This window comes from Lepeophtheirus salmonis, chromosome 4, assembly GCF_016086655.4.
Source record: "Lepeophtheirus salmonis chromosome 4, UVic_Lsal_1.4, whole genome shotgun sequence".
Lineage (NCBI taxonomy): Eukaryota > Metazoa > Arthropoda > Copepoda > Siphonostomatoida > Caligidae > Lepeophtheirus > Lepeophtheirus salmonis.
Window position 1 is genome coordinate 8747422 of NC_052134.2, and position 21402 is coordinate 8768823.

General features: G+C 30.2%; 1 protein-coding gene across 1 annotated transcript in view; it reads right to left on the reverse strand.

The window, feature by feature from the left end:
* LOC121116543 (rabphilin-3A) overlaps window positions 1-19682 on the reverse strand; it is a 139208-nt gene extending 119526 nt beyond the window's left edge. Inside the window, exon 1 of the mRNA XM_040710806.2 lies at window positions 19313-19682. The gene's annotated coding sequence lies outside the window, so the exon portion shown is untranslated. The remainder of the gene's footprint in view (window positions 1-19312) is intronic.
* Window positions 19683-21402: the final 1720 nt, after the last annotated feature.

Here is a 21402-nt window from a genome sequence, read left to right on the forward strand (position 1 = left end):
GCAATATCTATTTTCTTAAATTTATTATAGATGAAGTTTAGTACTTTTCGAAAAATTTCGTTAATTTCTAGACACAAAATATTATTATTAATCCTTTGAAAGGGATGCAAATTAAAATTAAATTACCAAAAATTCATATTCACCCTTTTAATCATCAAAGAAATGTTTATTTTTATTTTTAAAGGTTATATTAATATCTTTTTTCTTAATTTTCGTTTAATTGGTCAGATGGAGTTGCACTGTATATTAACTATGAGTGAACATTATAGTATTGCAATATCTTTATCTGACCTAGGAATTGTCTTTGAAGTTCAAATGCACAATAATTATTTCCTCCCCTAGGAACCACTGAGTATCTAACCTATACATCTTGCCTTCAGGAGAATTATCGTCGTTCTATATATTGGGATCAAATTCAGTCTTATAGATCAAATGAAGTATTATTTGTGAATAACGTTACATCCCATAATTGAATGAAATATTTATAATGCAATAAAAATAATTGGGCATCTCTTAATTTTTGTTAAAAATTGTTTCTTTGCAAACTCACCATATATCATAAAATCATATTGTATTTGTGACTAAATAAGTTACAAACTGTTATATAATTTTATAAGGCCAATTATTTATAATCTATAAATATATTCGCTATATACGTAATACATAATTCCTCCCACTAAAAAAAATAAAATAAAAAATGATGGCTCATATTACGTTCAACCCCACAAATACGAAGAATAGTATATGAATACTACGAGAAAAAAAAGTTACATGATTAATATGAAAAAAGTTATGGAAAATATTTTATATTTTTTTATCGAACGTTTCTTGAATATTGTTAATTAAAAAGTTTGAGTTTCATATTTTTGATACTCAAACTTGTTACTTCATATCTTTCCAATTTCCTTTAATTTCAACTTTAATGTTAAGATATTCAATATTTACATTTCTTAATTCCAAACAGTTTTGAAGCGAAATGCAGATATACACCTAAGTAAGAAGCCTTTTATAACTGGTTTTTAACCTACGACATTATTGAAATATTTTTAGTGTAGCAAAAAAAGTTGTGTCATATTTTTTGAGGATGATATTTTTTTGAGTTCCTCATTAATTAACTAACTATGAAATTATTTATGGAGGCCTTAATGAATGTTTGTTTACTTTTTTATCATTTATCTGCTCCAATGATGTATATGATTAGAAAAAGATAAATGAAGAATAGGAAAAGTCTTATTCCGTAGTAGTATACAAAAAATATGTCTTATTTACGAATAATTTATTAATAAGTATGGATTATCTATCTTCTAAAAAAACTTAATATTACTGTTTCCAACCACTTTCTTAGATTATGAATTTACAAGTTTTGTATGCAATACAAAAAAGTATTCAATTTCTTCACTTATACTTATAATTAAGAACGTATTAAGTTTTTATATTGCTATTTTTTTTAAAGGTTGGGATGGTTAGTACATTTGTTAGGATTTGAATGAAGAGTTAGAAAGTAGATGGGCAACTAACTTAGTCATTCCCAAAAAAAAGTGTTCTACAGGTTCGTTCAGGTATATCTAGACCATTTTTATCTACATCCTGAACAATATTGAAAGCATTGATCATTAGCTTTAAGTTAGTTGCGCGCTTTTAATTCAAAACAAGTATGTACGATGGAGGAGATCCAGAGGAAACCTTTCTTCAAATTTGCTTACGCAGAATACAGTACAAGGTACATCAAGAATATCCTCGTGTATTCAAAGAGCACAGTCTACAACTTTTACAACTGCTGGGAGGAGGAGGGTTTTAAAAGAGAAAAAACCCACAAGTCCAGGAGTGATAAAAAGCGAACTCACAGATTTCTTGTAAGCCTGAAATGGTCTGTGAAAGCATCTTTTGGGACTACAGTTAACGTTCTTGCCAAAAAGTGCCAAGTAAGCGTGCAACAGGACCATAAACACTGACCTAATGATTAAATCATACCGCCTCTACATAAGACATATCCTTAGTGACAAAATGAAGGCCATCCAGGCTGCCCACAGAATAATATTGGAAGACCAATAGTAACCGACTCAACCTTTATACGGATGAGGAACAATGGACTGTCAACAGATCCCACAAATCCAGAACACCAAATGGTTAACCACAGAGGGAGCTATGTCCCCCCAGGTCTTAAAAATCAAGTTTCAAGAGTGTATCTGGTACTGTAAACTCCTGTTTGACCAAGTGATCCCTAGAATGAAAGCTAAGCTAATAGTGTCGAGCTCCTTTTTCAACGAGACTTAGCCCACTCTCACAAAGCCAGCAACTCCCAAAACTTGTTGAACGAAGAAAAGGTGCCTTTTTGTGACCCCCAGATCTGGCCCTGTAACTCCCTCGATACATATTCAATGGATTACTTCTTTTATGGACGGAATGGAGAGAAAAGTATATGTCAATTCACACAACAGCATCAACTCCTTGAAGACATCGATTATAGAGTAGAGGAACAAGGACACCCCTGTGGATGTGGTCAAGGCCTGCAAATCCTTTAGGCCTCGTATTGAACGAATGATTGGCGAAGATGGTGGATTCATTAAATGAATTTTGTCATTTGTATTATTAGAACTTGTAAATAGGAATTTCAAACCTCTACTTACTTGATCAGTATGCAGTTAAAGTTAGTCCGGATTTTCCTGAACGACCAAGTAGATTGTATTAATCTAAAAAAGAGCAAGGGAAATTTAGTGGTTAATCTGTTTGATAAAGCATTGATTAATCCACACAGAGATTAAAATCTTTTTATGTAAGCTCCTATTATTATTGTAAAGATAATAATTGTAAAGATAAATAAATTTTGGGTTCATTGGAAGGCTTTCAAATTGAAAAATGAACCACCAGGCCAAAAAATCAAGTTATTAGAGAATTAAGTTATAAATTATACCATTATCAATTATGGTATGATATGATACAACTGAATCCTAATATCAAAAGCAAAACATCAGACGTTTTCTTCAAATTTCTTTTTTTGGAGGAAATTTTATACGTGAGCATTATATTACCAGTTATATAATTATGTACCAGTTTCTTTTTTGTATGGCTCTGGATCAAAAATTATATTGTTTCATGCCGAATAGTTGGTTCTGGGTTCACTTTCGTAATAGAAAAATCTTGAAGTTGAGCGTGTTCAGACAACACATCATTTGTATGATAAATTGTAATATTTAATTTTATATGAATACGGTGAAAGTGGTAACATCAAATTTGAAAAACTAACGAAAGACATGTTTAAATCTCCATTGCTTCCCTTCAAATCATAACGTAATTATTGTCTTTTTTTCTTTTCATCATTTATGGTTTGTTTTCATTAATGATAGTTATTATTAATTAGCTGTAAATTTTCTATATATTTTAATCTGGGGAATTTAATCTAATACTTTCGATAAACCCTGGTCCCTCTAACTTTTAATATTCCATCTAGAAAAACGAGCTTTCTTATGTAAATGACCTATTTTAATATCTTACAGAAATTTAGTAATCCAAAGTAATTTGGTAAATGAATTTATTATTTATATAGAAGTTCAACCAACATACCTTTTTACTTTTTTGATATTACTTGCCCCAATATCGAGTTCTTATATTCAAAGTGAAATCAAATCTTGAATATTTCACTTCTCAGTCGTTACCACCATACCACCAGCAATATTTTATATCCAACTATTACTCTTACCTATGGACAAGGCTTTAAGCTTTTCTTGTTGATGTTTTGTAGATTCAGAGCCCTCTTTTTGTCTTATTCCAGTGTTCCTCTTCACTTTCTTCGCAAAAATAGTTATCATCCGCATAAAATTAATTTTTTAGATTTGCCCCTTTAATTGGGAACCCTTAAAACGAATATATTTTCAATTTTCTCCATCAGTGGAAAAAGAGAGCCAAGTTAAATAAATAGGGGGAAAGGGACTTCTATTTTATCATTGCTCAAGCATATAATTTCGACATGGCCAATAGCTGTTGTCGAGGGGGTTGGGATCAGCGCTGTAAGGGGGCGAAAAGTGTCAAAAAAGAGTACACAAGACGCATTCAAAACTCATTCAAACGAGTAATACCACGAAGGAGACGGGTTTCTTTCATTGCTGTTGTCAAAAGTAGCCTCTCCAGTCTAATAATGATCTTTCCACACACTATTTGGATAGCTCTCTGGAAAGTCAGATGTGAAACCCCAAGATCTCTTGCATGGCCCCTTGTGCACAAGAGGAGATCAGCTTGATCTATTTTCTTTAACTCCACCGGGTCCAACTTGCCTCTTTCACCAAGCCCATCTTCTTCTCCAACTTTCTAGAATTGTAGAAGGCATAGACAGTGTCGTATAGACGCCCAACTTTTATTCTGCGCGCATGTAAATTTGTCAATTACGTTAAGTATCATTTTCTCGACTCATACGTAAGGTAGAGAGCTCGATTTGTTTTTTAATAATTGTTTATGCTTTAATATATCAAATTAAGAATAATTTCAATCATTCAACCATCATTAATTATTGAATTAGTATCTTTTCAGATTGCAAAGGACCACCCAGTACTTAATAACATTAAACTATTGCAATTGACCTTCTGAATTTTAATTGGTTCGATTTATAAAAAAAAACCACTGAATTGTTTTAACATTCTAATATATCAAATTAATTCAATTAATTTTCATAACTTAAAGTTTGAAAAATTCTTTGAACTCGAAATTCTTCACGGATATTAATACTAGAGAGCTAAAAATTATATTATAAGATTTAATATCTTTGAAGAAATTCTAAATTTTTGCAATTTGTTCAAACTGGGTAGTTGGACTTGGATTTATTTTGAAAAAACCAACATTTTCCGACTTATGCAAAATCGCCAATTATTAATTGTTTTATAAATGAATCCCCTACATTTTATTGAATATGATATGTTGCCCCTTGAAAATTGCATCTTTATCTAAATAACTATACGCTTTTAATATTGTAATGAAAAGTTATTAAAAAAAAATGTTGAATTTGTAAAGAAAAAACTACGATTACTCATTAGAAAAAAAAACACTGTCTAATACAAAACTTTCAATTTGATCTAGATCATGATGAACAAAAATGAAACCATTTAAAATTAAAAATCATGTTTCACTGTTTTTTGGAAAAAATTAGGCTATGTTGTCGCACCTTGAATAATAACTCATTCAAGTTGAATGTATTAACGTTCAAAACACTGATACATAAAGTAAAGAAGTAGAAACATCGTCCGCTGACAATATTATAAGGCTAAAAATTGTTAGTTTTATAATGCCGTGATGTATGTAGCATATAATTCATTTTTTTCAAGCAAATTACTTTTTCTTAATAAATCTATTCGAAAAGCCATATTTATATAGTTGTCCAGTTATGAATTTATGGGAAACAGTATCAAAAGCATTCTCAAAGTCAAACATAAGAGCTACAAAGTCTTCATTTTCCGAACAGTCAATGGCATCTTGGATTGAGCGAGGAATATCTTCTAGGAGCCTTGATTTAATGAAACCTTTTTTTGGGATGGAGAGATGAATTGTAGAAGGAATTTGACCATTATATTAGTTCAAAAACTCTTGAGGATTTTGTAGGAAGTATTTAAAAGAGTTATAGGTTTTTGCTTTTTTATTTCTTCCCCTGAACAATTTTTCTTTAGTATCAATGCAAGAGATCCAGTGTTGATGAAATCAGAACGAATCCCCTTTTAAATATATCTTCATAGACGGCGTTTTTTAATCAATAAATGAATGAATTTCTTTATTTCCATCATTTGACTTTCTTTCTTACTTTTCTTCTTGGATTACGTCATAACCAATGTCGATGGAACATTTCTGGTGATTGGAAGCCAATTAACCGTTTTGTGAGCTACCTCCGACATGTTTCTAATATGTTCTACAGCTTACCCCTATTGCAGACCTATGATTCTCACTGGTACTAACTCGTCGTTTGTACCACAGTGACATCTTTGAAGGGGAGCATCCCCCCCCCAACCTTTAGATAGCATCTTTTAAATCCTTGATAATCCAGATGCGTCTTAATAAAATAGTTTATACTTTTCCATTTTAAAAATTTATAATATAATTAGTTTTTGGAAAAAAGGAAAAAATAAATATTTATTCAAATTAACCCTGAATACTTTGTAACATCACGTAGATAACTTTGTTAATTCGATGCCGGGGTGTCTGAAAACGAGTGGGCGGGAATAAGGCTGTACCATCCTCCCCCCCAAAAAAAAAAAAAAAAATTGTTTTTGGTAGAAAATTTAATATATTAATTTTTTTTCCAAAATTTAATTTAGTGTAACAAAAAAATTTCGACAAAAGCTTTTCAATTTTTTTTTTTTAAATTTATTTATCTATAATCAGCTTTTGATTCTTGAAATATTAATATTTGAATTTGGTTTTAAAAAACTTTATATTTGAATTATTATTTTTGAATTTTTTTGTGAATAGCTCTAGATTTTTGAATTTTTTTTCCCATAATTTTTATTTTTTGTTATAAATTGAGAATTTTAGAATTTTTTTCAAAAAATATAATAATTTTTTTTAATTATTATTATTCAATTGTATTCGATTTTTGTGTACATATACGTCAAGATAATAATAACTTTTTTTTGTATAATACCTATAAAAACAAATTAAAATATGTTCACAAAAATTCGTAAAATAAAACTTATAATAAAAGAAGTGATAAAGAAATTCAACGAGGGGGAGACAAACCCCAATATATTAATAATTATTTTCCTTCCGAACAATTCTATAAATTTAGCTGACGTAATCTGTCTTTATTAACGTTTACCTTCTTGGGGGGCTGTAGAAGATTAATTTTATATGTCTATATAGACATACAATATTTTTTATTCATTTTTTCTTTTTAATATTCGAAAATATTTAAGTTTTTCAATTTTTTTCCAAAAAAATAAAAAAGCCAGCCCCCCAAAAAAAAAAAAAGAAGAAGATAAATATATAAATAAACCTGCGGACGCCCCAGCAATGGTATACTTTTTTTCCAATTCTATTAAAAATAGCTTTACTTTTTTTGACAAATGATCATTTTAAAAAAAGAATGGTGAAGGAGTAAATTTACTGTTAAAAAAGATCATAATACAATATTGTATATATTTATCAAATTAAGTGTTGAAGTAATATAATTTCAGTAAAAACTAAGATATTGACAAATTAAATTTTGATAATCTGAACTAGTTTTACATATTTTTACACTTTTATAAGATAAAATTTAATCAATTAATGGAAATGCAAAGCCGGGATTGATCTTATTTTATATAGTAGCACTGTTTGTTAAAATAATGATGATATATATTAAAGTTGGTGTATTGCATTCATCTTGTTTCTAAAGATATTTGAAAATACAAACGAGTATATAATACATTTCTCGATAATATTTGCTCTTGGCCGATGGATTTTCCAATACCTATATACATACGAGTACATACTGTTCCGTTAATTTCATTTAACAATAATATATATTTAATTATATGTGAATTAGTTACCTATGTAGGTACATGTAAACATATAGAAACTCTCACAATAAGGGTTATTTAATTAATTAGTCTTTCTGAATAAGAATGCCCGGAGTTGTATAAAATATGACACGCGAGTAAGTGAAAATAAAAGAAACCGAAAAATGAAATGTTAACTTTGACAATTTGAAGAATGTTTATGAGGAGAGCAACGTAGCTGTCAAGAGCTTTTTATTATAACATCTCCAAGCACTAATTAGATTAAGGAAATAAACGCAAGTTCCACTCTGCATCTAGCAAAGAAATGGATAGGAATGATTCTGAAGTCGATCCTCAATTCTACCCTGAGTTTAATAACAAATTACACTAATAATCAGAGATCGACAGCCACGGTAGCCTGTGGCTAGTAAAAACCAGTCAGACTTGTGCCCGTTTGGCTACATAATGCTGTATCATAAACCAATGACCCATTAGTGTGTTTCATACCTCAATATTCAGACCAGTTTAAGCATTAAAATGTCTTCATGATTTATTTTTTTCTTGCTAAAGACGTTCTTGATGATCTAGATAATAATTTTTTTTCTTTGGCTTTAGATATAACGTACTTTTAATATTTATATCTTTGGCTTTATTCGGGGGATTTAATTAAAAAATGGCACACCTGAAAGCGTATAGAACACTTCATATTTATTTTAGGCATATTTTTTGTCTATCTTCTTAGATTTTATATCCGAGTATTTCGGGAATACGTTTACCGAAATTGAGACTTATACAGAGCAAAACGTGAAATTGGGATGTTACTTTATAAATATTGAAATATGAATAAATATGAATAGGAAAAAGAAGACTTAAAGGAAATGGGAAAAGTCTTATTATATGTCCGCTTTTGTATTAATTTATTGATTTAGAAATAATATTTCCTTTACAGTCTACAAAATTTAAATATTATTTCTTTTAAACTAGTTTTTTAAATTAGAAATTTACAAGTATCAATTATAATTGTAAAAAGGTAATAATTTTGTTCAGAGACGTCTGCAAAAATTATAAGTCTTATTTTCCAGTTTTTGGAATACATTACATATAAAAATTAAAAGTTCTACCAAATGCAAAAATATTTCGTTAAAAACTATTTGATATATGATTTATTATACGTGAAACAATGGATTTAAATAGTTTTCTCTCCACTAGTCCTTAAAAAAAGAAAGTAAGCACTATATCATAGGAGCCACTCTTGGATCTTTTTGATATAAGAATAAATACAATTTTACTTTCAACCCATTAGAAAATAAAATATAAATTTTAATTCTTATATCACATTGATGGAGGTATTTTTTATATTCACCTCATTTTCAGTTAGAACCAATCTTCAAAAGGCAGCTGTCATAATTTTATGACAATCTCTTTTTTAATTTGTGAGCTATTGTTCCATGTGTGTTGCAACTTTTGTTATTTTCAAAATAATGGATCAAAAAATAATTTGTATTTTTGTGTTACACTACTTCTTGATGAGAAAAAATAGGTATTTTACTACTTTATTTTTTTTTATCTCCTGTAATTAGTTAGATAGAGTTGCACTGATTAAGGTATATTTCTTTCTCTCGGAATAACCGGGGCGTGAACTTACTCACACTGAGTTCAAAATAATAATTTTTCCCAAGCGCGTTATCCAGGAACTACAGCGAGTCTATTTATTTTGCTTCATCTTGTTCTCTAGAAAATTAGGTATTAGTTGATAACATTTGGTTGAGATATTAACGCTTTGATAATTTCTACATTTGAAATTAGAAAAAACCCCAAATATCTACCAAAATAATTAATTTGTATGTTTCTATATATATATATATATATACTGTTTGATAAACAAATAAACCTACAATTTTAAAGCAATTTTATATGTTTTTTTAATTGAAAAGTAGGCATAACATGGAATAACAAGTTATTTATATGTGGAATTAAAAAATAATATTTTCAAAAGGAGTTATGTTGTATATGTTATATTACTTTCCTGATAACTTAATTTCAAAATAGGCTAATTAAAGAACACTAACTTCACAAATAACTTTTGAAGCAAACGTTGCTTTGATTTTAACATATATTACGATAGAAATACAGTAAAGTAAAGCACATCGTTTCTTTTTCGATCGTAAGATTTCGACCAATTTAATCGAGAACAACATATCCATAGGTAGTATCAAGAGTAGTTTTTAAAATGCCCTCTTTCTGTGGTCACCATGAGCCCCAGTTTAGGCCTGAAGGTCTTCCAGACCTAGATGATGAAGTCATTCGACTTGTCAGCCCACTACTTTACTACGGAGGCCTTAGGGAATCAACAATGCGTTGGAGATAATTCCAGCCTTTCATTCTAATAAGTGTTGTATTTTATAGTCTAGTGGGGAGCAGTCCGATGATGATGGGGTAACAATATTGGAAGCCTGAAATACATGTGGTTTTACTTATACAAAAACTACACCCTTGTGTCCAGAATAGGCCCCGGCTTCTTGACTGCATTCCTAATAGTCCCCTTGTTGACGTTGATATCCATGGAACACGTCCACTTCCTGGTGGTTGTCTATGCTTCAATTAAAAAAAACCACACAGGTCGAGAAATCTTCAGCGACAATCTTCTGTGTCATTCATACACTGTTGTCATGGAAAGGTTTTTTCCGCTACAAATGAGCCTCCAGAACTTAGAAATAGCCAAACGGAGCAATTCCACAACCTAACTTACACATTGATGGGCGTGAAAAAGATCTGCAATCCGTTTCTTTTTTTGTCTCCATTTGTTTCCAACGATGTGTCAGTCCTTATCTATTCGGTTCAGTCTAATCTTAGAATCGGTCCTAATCAGTCCTAGGGGATACTCCTTCAAGAACTGATTAAAAAAGAAAGAAATAAAGTAGAATGACGTCATCTTTAACCGAAATTAATCTGTTTTAGGACTAATATCCAGGTTTGAACTAGACCGATACTGAACTGCAGTCTTCAGTCCTAAATGAGGAAAGAGACAATACTAATTGCCAACAATAATATAGCATATGAAAGCTAATCAATTTCGATACTTTTTCATAATAATAAGTGAACATGGATTGCAACTCTATTTAGCGCTGTACAGTTTTCTAACACACACGGTATGGTTTGTATTTATTTGAGGAACAAAATATGTTTTTGATTTGAATTATAACTTAAAAATTGTTTGTATATAATAGTTGATTTTTATATTAGAAATTTATTGACATACAAAATATATAAATAGTTATGCATTTAGCTTATATAATGATATAGGTAAGAAATAAAGATATTTGTTATAGTATATTATATTCGTAAATAAATGTATAATTGTTCTTACAATAGAACAGGTACAACAGCCCTTTTTTCTCGAACATCAAAAAAACAATCTTTACAAAAAATTTAATACTGTGTGAAACACCATATCCACCTTTTTATTCATGCATGGCAATCATGATATATAACTAGTAAAGGGGTAGCTGAGACATATTAAAGTTTTCTTGAAAATATAATTAGTTGTTATCATGCGTTGGAGAAGTAAGGTACGTGCGATTACCATCGAAAGTAAATACTATTAAAAATATGGTTTGTCAGCAAATTTTAATAAATACAACTAATTGCAATGAACCTCCTACGTTTTTAAAGGTATGTTTCATGAAAATCAGTCAATTGCTTCGATTTCGAATTTACAAAAATATTTTTTCAAAATTTTAAATTTGCACAATTTTTTCTTAATGTGAATCTTAATTTTATTGTAAAAATTAAGCAAAACACGCCATGAACTTTTTACTTCCCTTATTATTTCCAATCAAGATTGACATTGTTGCAAAGCTATAGGGGAGGACAACACTACATATTATTTCTGAACAAGCTGAGACGATGTGAAAGAGCAAAGAAGATTCTAAATTTTCTCAAGGCCCCACAAAAATTTGGGCAAAGCTTTGCACTTTCCAGATGAAAAAATTTTCAGTGGAGATGCCACTCTGAATAAGCAAAACATCTGCTACTTCACAACCGCAAATTCAGACAATATTCTAGCTTCAGTAAGACACGTCTGCTGAACAAAAAATCCAGCCGGAACCATGGTGTTGGTATTTGTGGAGTCTACCATCCCATTTTTATGGAGAGGAAGAAACACTTAATGCAGATGCTTAAATATAACTTCTGGATAAGAACGTGTTACCTTGGGCCGGATAAAATTTCGAGAAATACTTTTTTTCAAGATGAAGTTCCGTGTCATCACGCCGCAAAGACTCAGACCTTCCTAAAATACAACATACCGGGTATTTTTGACAACTAAATGTGACTGCCCTCCTCTCCAGACCCGAACCCCTTGAAATACTCTATATATGTGCATATCCAGTTTCTAGAGGATTCCATCAAGAAGGAATGGACCAATTTCGAGTCTCACTACATAGGCAAGGTCTGCAAGAGATTTAGGCCTCGTATTGAGGTAATTATTAGAGCTGAGGGCTAACATATCCAATAAAAGTTGACCCCTAAAATATTTTCGTAAAAAATCCTTACAAAACCATTGCTGACTACGAAGATAGCTAGTCTTGTGGTTGTCCTTATTTTTTTCAGTCTATTCTAGTCTTTGAGACCAATCCTTGAGATTTTGCTACAAAATGTAGATGGTTTATTAAAAAAAGTAAGCTAGATGATACATGTCTCAAGAGGATTGAATAAATCCTGCAAAATATATTCATTAAAATGAATAATAATACAAAAATATTATATTGTTACTTAGTGATATAATTTTTTCTATTACATAAGGGATTAGTTAAAAAAAAAATAAAAAAAAATAGTGACTTTAAGAAGGATCGATTTTACCTTTTGTTAAGGACTAAAAAGTGGAGGTGGACTTAACTGGAACAGACCAGATCGGACCACCGTTCTTGATCCTAAATTAAGAACGACACAAGACTAGGGATAGTTGCAAAAGTATGCATATTGTATTTAGAAAAACTACTCTTTACTATTATTAACAAAAATAGATTCTACTAATTTCAAACATTGGTTGTCCTAGTCCAACCAGCCCTGAGTAATTGAACCAGTAGCAAAAAAGGTGACAATTGTCGCTGGTCTTCTTATAAATTACAAGAACGCAATTATTTTCTCAATGCATCTTTTCAAAACTCATTTAGTCATTCCATTATGATGAAAAATATATCTATAACCTCGATATATATTTGATACTATCACTGACTTCTCAATAACTATAGGGTAATATATATTTATTAACTTATAAAGTTGATGCCCAATAATTCCAAGATTTTTCATTACAAAGTGTATTTAAATACAATTTTAAAAAAAGTGACTAAACTATTAGTTCAACTAAATAGTGATTTGATTTCATTCTCATACTGTACGTAAATCAACGTGTATTTGAAACTTTTATGATGTAAATCAACATGTTAAATTTTTTATTTATGTAATGCATGCATGAAACTAATCATACATTTTTTAATTAACTTTCTTTTTTTTTTTTTTTTTTTTTTGCAAGGAGAGTTGTTTGAATTTTCTAGATGGTTCCATAATATGAAACTATGTTCTACAATTTCTTAACAGTGTTCATAATATACATTTTAGATTAAGTAATAATTTATCTTTATCAGAGAAATTGAAAAAAGTGCTACTTTTGCAACAGAGCAACACACAAATAAATGTATACCGGTCCAATCGTTAATATTTAGCAATAATATATATAGAATTCATAATTAATTTTCGATTGCCAAGACAAAATATTGCCCAAGTCGTCCCCGTGAGCAGAAAGTATGAGAAATGAAATTAGAAAGAAGTGCTCCTCCGCACGGAATTGTCCCAGTAGGCCATCGGGGAACAGACTGTGGCCTCGTGGAAGTTGATTTATAATGTCTTCCATGCATGGAGACTCTTAACCTATCAAAATTTGTATTATAGCGATGAGTATACAATAACGATTGGCCCGGTTTTTGGAAAGCAATATATTCTGGTATTTTGTACTAACCTACTCAGAAATGATTAAGAGAATTTTGTTAGAAGGGAAACTATGAGAGTTGTCTACAAATTCCACCAGCATTAATTTTTTTATAAATTTTATGTTGGAAAAACATTCCATATTTATTCAAAGACTAAATAGCTAATGCTTAAATACCACATTTACACAATTTTCTCCATTTGTCGTTGAACATGAAGACTCACAATTTTCGCTCCAACCTTTTTAAACACTGCAAACTGGGCACACACCTTTTTGAGATCCACAACAACTTCATATCTTTTATCCTGATGCCAGACCTAGTTGTGCAACTATCTTTAGGTGGGGTGGTGAGATAAAGGATGACACTTATAAGCTTGAGGAAGGTGTCTTATTAGGACTTCCCCGAGAGACAAGGACACCCAACAACATTGCCCAAGTCAAAGACCTGGTAAGGAAAAAATCCCGATTGAGCGTTTTAAAGGTATCAGTGAAGCTTTTTCTACCACCTTGTAGCGGTTTTTATTAATCTTGGCTAATTATCTGCTCTCCAAAATATCCTCAGCGTGTGGGTATCCCATTTTCTCTCTCAGATCGACAATGTTGAGGGAGTGAAGTGCAGTTATTAACGCGGAGAAAGATGGAAACGATCAAAAATGTTTCTACAGCCCGGATCTTAATCTCTGTGACCGATTTATTTTCCGTAACCTGAAGTATCTTCTCCGGTATTACAATTATGATATTCATGAAGACCTTACACATGGGGTTCAGCTGGTCATGAAGTTAGTGAACGGAGAGGAGCTATCAAGGCTGTTGTGGGAAATGGAGGACCATTGCCACGACGTGTTCCAAGTCGGAAGAGACTATGTAACATGATTTAGTACTTTTTTTAAACTTTTGAATATAATTGCTTGTCTTTCTGGGGTAGTCTCAATAATTTCGGGACAACCTAATATACATATTTTACTATAGTAATACAATAACAATAACCCATCATAAATAACGTTGTCATGTAGTGAACTATATGAATGTCGAGGGGAGAGCAGTATTGGCTATGTATTGACATGTTTGTACTATATTTTTATATATATAACTAAGGTTGTAAATATTGAGCATTTGAAAAAAGTTTTGGAAGAGAGCAGTCATGACGTTTTATTATATCATCTGAAAGCAGCCGTGATAGGAATGAAATGTTCACAAGTCCCACTCTATATCAAGCAAGGATAAAGGCCGGAATTACTCAGTTTTTGATCCTCAATTCTACGTTGGGTCCAAGAGAAACTTACACATATACCCCCCCAACAAATATCAGCGTCGCTCTCTTCATCATTCATGTGCACACAAACTTGTGCTTACACTTAATACTGAGGTGCTCTCTTTTCTGAAGAATAAAATAATAATAATAATTAAGGTTGTAAATCGTAAGCATTTTCAGTATGTAAAAAAATGAAGTCAACAACCAATATGGTAACTTTGACAATTTGGAACAATATTTTGATAGAAAGCAGATTAGATGTCTGTGCGTATCATAAAATTAGCTGCAAGCAATTTCAAAACGAAGGAAATATACATATATCCCACTCCGTATCAAGAAATTATGACGATTTCGACGCTCAAATCTAATCTTAGTCCTACAAAGATCAACACATATAATTTCCAAACTAGTCATCAGTGTTTCTCCTCGTCATTCATGAAAAACAAACTTTTGTGGTTACGCCTTATACTTAAATGTTTTCTTCTCAAGAATGAAAGAATGATGATAACATCTTGAGAAAGTCTATAACATTCTTTTGGCTACCACCTAAAAAAAAACCTTGCAATCTTGAAAAATGCTTAAGATTTCGAACCCTACTTAATGATAAAATAACGAATTAATATAAATGTAAATCTTAAGCATTTTTTAGAATGGAAGTTTTTTTTTTTTTTAGATAGTTTTCTAACTTATTCAAAATTGTCCTATATGACAATTTCAAATCTGTGGAAATAAAATAATTTCAAACTAATTTGATTCAGTCTATATTATTAGCTTAAGTGGAGGCTTACAAATATTAGTATGTTTAACTGAACATACATTATCTTGACTTGCACTCAATTACTTAATTAGACAAAGGGTAGAAAGTAAGTAATGTTAATAGATCTATGTTTTTGGATCAATAAATCAAAGAGTATTTAAAAAATTGTTAAACGACCATGCCAATGTAGTAAGGAACATTATTTTCTTCAAACACATATGAATCATTCCTTTCACTTTCGAATAAAATTTATAAATATATATATATTATAGTTTTGTTTGTGAATTTTGAACCCAGCTAGAGAAGGATTATTGAACACTGCACACATTTTTCCATTATTGTTTTAGTATTAATTATAGATGATTGGCTGCATATAGTTCGTCCAATTTCTGTATTCAACCATTTGTAATGAAGATTCTTTTCATTGAAAAAAAAAATCATTTTACATTAGACAACTTCTGATGGTTACTGTGAAGCTTTTTGATATTTTTTGTACGACTATACCATCAGACATAAAAGATTTTTGTATGCTTAAAACAACATGTTCATACTAAAGTGAATAACAGCCTTTCTTTAAAGCCATAGATGGCCTTTGGATGGTTAAGCATATTTTTTTTTTCATAATTTCTCCATTTAGTTTTCTTAGATTGACATTTATTTTTGATAATGAAGACGTAATGGACGCAGAGTAATCTTCAAGTGTATTTTCCATCTTACTATATACATAATTGAAACTTTCTCTAATTTAAAATAACAGACACAATTACGTTGAACAGTGTTTCTCACAATCCTTAAAGCATGTACCACCTGAAAAAAATATAGATGTTTTAACGGACAATAGTAGAGGTTTATTTTATTTATAAGATTCCTTTTTTTAAATCATGGCAACTTCTAAAATTGGACCATTTTTGACCGAATATTTGAATTAAGTAAGTTTCTAGAATTTGCATATTGCTCCCGCTTATTAGAACTTCAACTCACAAGCTAAGCTCTGAAATATTTAAAACTCTTCTTAACGACATATCTTTGCAAAGCCGGCTTCAGTATCCTCCGTACCATCCAGAGCAAAGAAGGAAATGGGCTTATTGTTACTATTGATTTGTAGTGTGAGTGGGGGGAGGGGGCAGAATCAAAACATGAAATACCAATTTAAATTTGTCAACCTGAAGCTATGCGTTTATACTTTATTTTATGATTTGTTTATGCAGTTTTCTGTTCATTTTTCTGATGTTGGTCTTGTCTCCAGTTGGATAATAGTCTGATTGGAACTGTTGCACTAAAGAGATATCATGTACCCCTGTGGTACAGGTAATACAGTTTGAGAAACACTGATAAAGAGGAACGAAACAATTTAACATATATTTACAACACATTCCGTTGACATGAATTTTATACAGTAATAAAATTGTTTAACTTGTCAATATCAACCAAAAAAAAAGAAGTTAAGAGGAAAAAATATAATCCTATTAATGGGGAAATTTGTTATGTCAAGTATAAAAACTTTTGTTATACAAAATATTACATATACTAATGTATATATTTATATAAATAATGTTTTTGGGGAAAATATTATTTGATTAACAACGATATTTCTTAAAATATATATATTTCGTATACATGAGTATGCTCTCAATAAATTATATCCACAAGTAAAATAGGTAGATATACTACATATATATATATATATATAGTATATCAAAATTTTAATGTATCTAACAAGCGTGTAGTATATTAGGTTAAGGCTCAAATGGCCTTTATATATACATTTATTTATTCATGTAATTTTTTTTTGAATTTATTAACATATTATATGTAAACACAAAAGAAAATGTACACTTGATATTTACTACGTGAATTTTCATGGAAAGTAATCCTTATGGTGGTGATGAAACGTCTAACATTAATTAATATGAGACTAATATTAATGCCTACGTTATAGATAGTGGTGGATTAGCACAATTTCCCCAGGGAAGGGCTTCTGTAAATTTGAACATCTCTACGCCACAGACAGGGTAATATCCACAGTGATGTAAATCATGTGTATTTTTTAGCTAGCTCGTTTATTTGAAATAGGTAAATGAAGAATGAATTTTCTTTTCTTGGCAGTTGTCATTATTATTTAATTTCCGACTAGTTAACTTCCTTTCCTAAATAGATTCAATTAATTTCAAAACCTGTTGAACATTCACGGGTGCTCATAAAAGATTAAGAGTAACCCTGATGATTTGTTGCAAAGTTATAATTGTTAGTCCTTATTGGGGATTGGGGATTGACATCAGTAATTTTTTTCAATGTCCTTGGTGATATCCTTCTCTCCTCCACCCTTGTCACAAATGATTGTAGCAGATCACACCAGGAAAATCAAAAATTGCGGGGGAATTGTATGAATGCATCATACATCAAGGATCGTAACTGGCCTTACATAAGTTGTCTATGACCTCATTTATTTCAAAATTCTGGTTACAAGGCTTAGGTTATATTTTTTCCCATTTGAGAATCGTTTTCCCCGGGAAGTAACTTTTGAACCGGTAAGAATCCCTGGGAAATATCGTGATCCCCTTACTAAATAATAAATATAGTGAAACTTAAGCTTTTATATTTATATATATTTTTTTAAATAATATTTTTGGCCTACCATAGTCTAATAAAATATTTACATTTTTTTCCTTCTATAATTACCAATAAAAGTATGTAGGTTGTTTTTGTAAAGGCTGCAGGTCTCGTTTCCTTAAATTACCAACCTTTTTTCGCCCTACAGTAATAAAGCTTAATAACTAATTTTTGGTGGCACTGGAGTTGGTATAGTTGTGAAACGCACATCCCTACCTGCAGATTAAAGGTCAACTCGTTATATGTGTATAATTATTCTTATTAAATAATGTTAAAGTTTTGAAATAATTAAATACAGAATTTTCCAGAAATTTCTCTTGGGTTTAAAAACCCAAGAATCCCGATGGAGAACCATTAGTACTAGTAACTTCCGAGTTTAGTATACCTAACCTAGGGTTTCTCATTTCAGGAAAATTGTCGTTGAGAGGGATTCTAGTATATTATTAAAAAATTCGGGATCCCATAAAATAACAGGATCTAAATAGTAAACTTTTATACTTTCAGCAAAAATTTAAATTTATAGATACTTAAATCATATATTCTCTCTTTCTTTAATTCATCATTATCACTTATACTGTGTGGCAGGGGCGTTGCTAGATTTCATCATTGGAGGGGGGGGAGGGATTCGCCTCAAAAATTATCAACACCGTTACGTATTTATTTATATACTTATATATGATACAAAATTTCCTCATCCTTAGAATATATGAATCTCTAATTTTTCGTCATTTGATATGACAAAACCTTAAATTCAATTCCGTGGAAGTCTTTTTTTTCAATAATTAAATGCCAAATTTCCCGAAACCCCTAGTTGTAAACCCCAAGAAAAGGCGGGAAAAGGAAATCAATATAACAAACTAATTAATGCTTCAAATTTGTGGTATTCCTTCTTCTTAATTTCCTTCTTTACTTGTTCCTTCTCATTTATTGTTAAGAAATGTTCGAATGTTGTGAATAACAATAAAAGTTGAGTATTACTACATGTAAGTACATAAATACAGTATGTAGAAACAGAAAATTAGTTCATAGATGAAGAAGTAGGGAAAGAAAAAAAGAAATAACAAGAAGAGAAAAGCGTATTATCTGTAAAAGTCGGTTGAATAATTATATAACATATGGCATACAAACCAGACATATACCATATACAATTCAATATAACTTTCTAGAAAAAAAAATACTTTGAAAAAAAAAGAAGATCTCTGCTTCATTCAATTACAATCATCATTAAGTAAATATATAATAAATAAAAGTCTTACCTGTACTAAACAAATGGTATTTGTATTTCTCGATTCATATTTTTAATACATCAATTGTCTTTCTCTTTTTTTTTTAGTGTTCCTTGAGATGTACTTTTAATGATTTTTTTCCCCCTTCTATTTTTGAAGATTCAAAAGTTAGATGATTACCATACAAAAATGTACAATAGCCATTGACGAATACACATTGATGCTCCGACGAATACTCAAGAAGTGGTAAATAAGAATGTTTGTTGTTATTTTAAATAACATGAGGATGTAATTTTTTTCCCTGGATGCTGTTGTTGCCTTTTTGTAGACACTACTCTAGCCTCTTCTCACTTGAATATTATAAGAATAGTAACAGATATCAAACAAGTTGTCGACTAAATGCTCTTTATATTCAGGGAAAGCGCGCTCGTGAAAGAAGGAGTGAGGGAAAAATTTACTTTCTAAGGCCTCCTAATAAACTACATACTAGTTTCTGTAGTACTGCGACCATCACACCACAACACAATGTTCTCTTTCTGCCTCGCCATGAAGTATATGGCGGAAGCCAAAGGCAGAAGAAGGAAAAATTAGTGTGTGTCTTTTTATGAGAAGGGGGGGGGGATAATAGAGAAGGGAGGGCTCCCCCAATCTTATTACTTTAAAAAAGTTTTTGCTTTTTTTTTTAAACAACATGGATTTTAATGCTTAGTAAAGATTATACCTTTATATTTGAATATCTCTACAGTATAAAATAAAATACAGGCACAAATATGGGTATACATATGAACACGACAGATGCAAAGACTTTTAAAATGCCTACCTTTTTATTCATATTTACTCTTATAAATGTGGCAAAAACAACAATTTGTTGCTTTTTTTTTCTTTTCTTTCAACTCCTTTCATATTTAGAACATGACAGAGTAAAATATGAATGGATGTTACAACAAGTCAGAGCTTTTACTTTTGACTGATTAATTATGTTTGTTAAAAAATTTTTTTTAAATTTAATGGTATATGAAATCAAAACGCAGAAAACAAAATGTTGTTTTTTTGTTTGTGAATTATACATTTTTTCTCTTCTCCCAAAATCAAGAGTTTTATTTCTTCATCAAAAAAAAAGTAATCATAACAAATAAACTAATGCTCATCATACTTTAAATACAGATACAATTTTTTATGTAAAGCAAATGAATCCGAAAGGATACGAGGTTTTGTGGAATAAAAACATGTCAAGCCAACAAAATTTTAATTTTTATTCAATATTTTCGTGTTTAAAATGAATTTTAGCATTACATTACGCCTGTATTTTATTAATCTATAATTCGTTTTCAAATCAATCTACTTTTGATAATTTTTTAAAGTATTTTTAAACTTTTTTTAGGGTTGTGCCAATTAATGAGCCAAAAACCCCAGTTTTTTAAAAAAAAAAAATTGTGCTAATATTTAATGCAGGATCATCCAATCCCGAAAAAATACAATTTTACCATTAAAATTTGGGATTTGTCTGAAAAAGATTACCGCCTTCGTTTTTGTTTTTTTTTATCCCAAGAAAATTGTTTAATGCGTAAATAAATTTGTGATTTATTTACATAACAAATTTTACTTTCAAAAAGTCCAGTTGAGATGCAATGTTTATTTATTTTCAATTTTATGGAGGAAAAAATCAATAAGCGAGATTAGTAATATATTAAATACAAAAGATTGAGATGTACCGAAAATTTAAGCCTATTATGTTACTAATTTTTTATTCTGGATAAAGGAAAAACATAAACAAATAATGAATGACTTACTTCCTTTAATATTTCCCTTTTTATTGATTAAAGCTCGGCAGGAAAATACAAAAATATATTCATCATAATTATGATCATAATTAAATGTAAATAATTTTAAATACAACTAAAAAGTTTATTTTTTCCGTTCTCAGAAGTTAATTTATTTTTAGTTGGCTCACATATATTGCTAGTGCTACAAAATAGTCCTGAACTTTCAGCGGATGAAGTTAATACAAGCAATTTCCGAGTACTTATTTATTTTTGTGAAATATGTGTTATTTAAGGCAAAATTATCAACTCAATGTCTATTGAATTATTAAAACTAATTTATATCAATTCAATATTAAG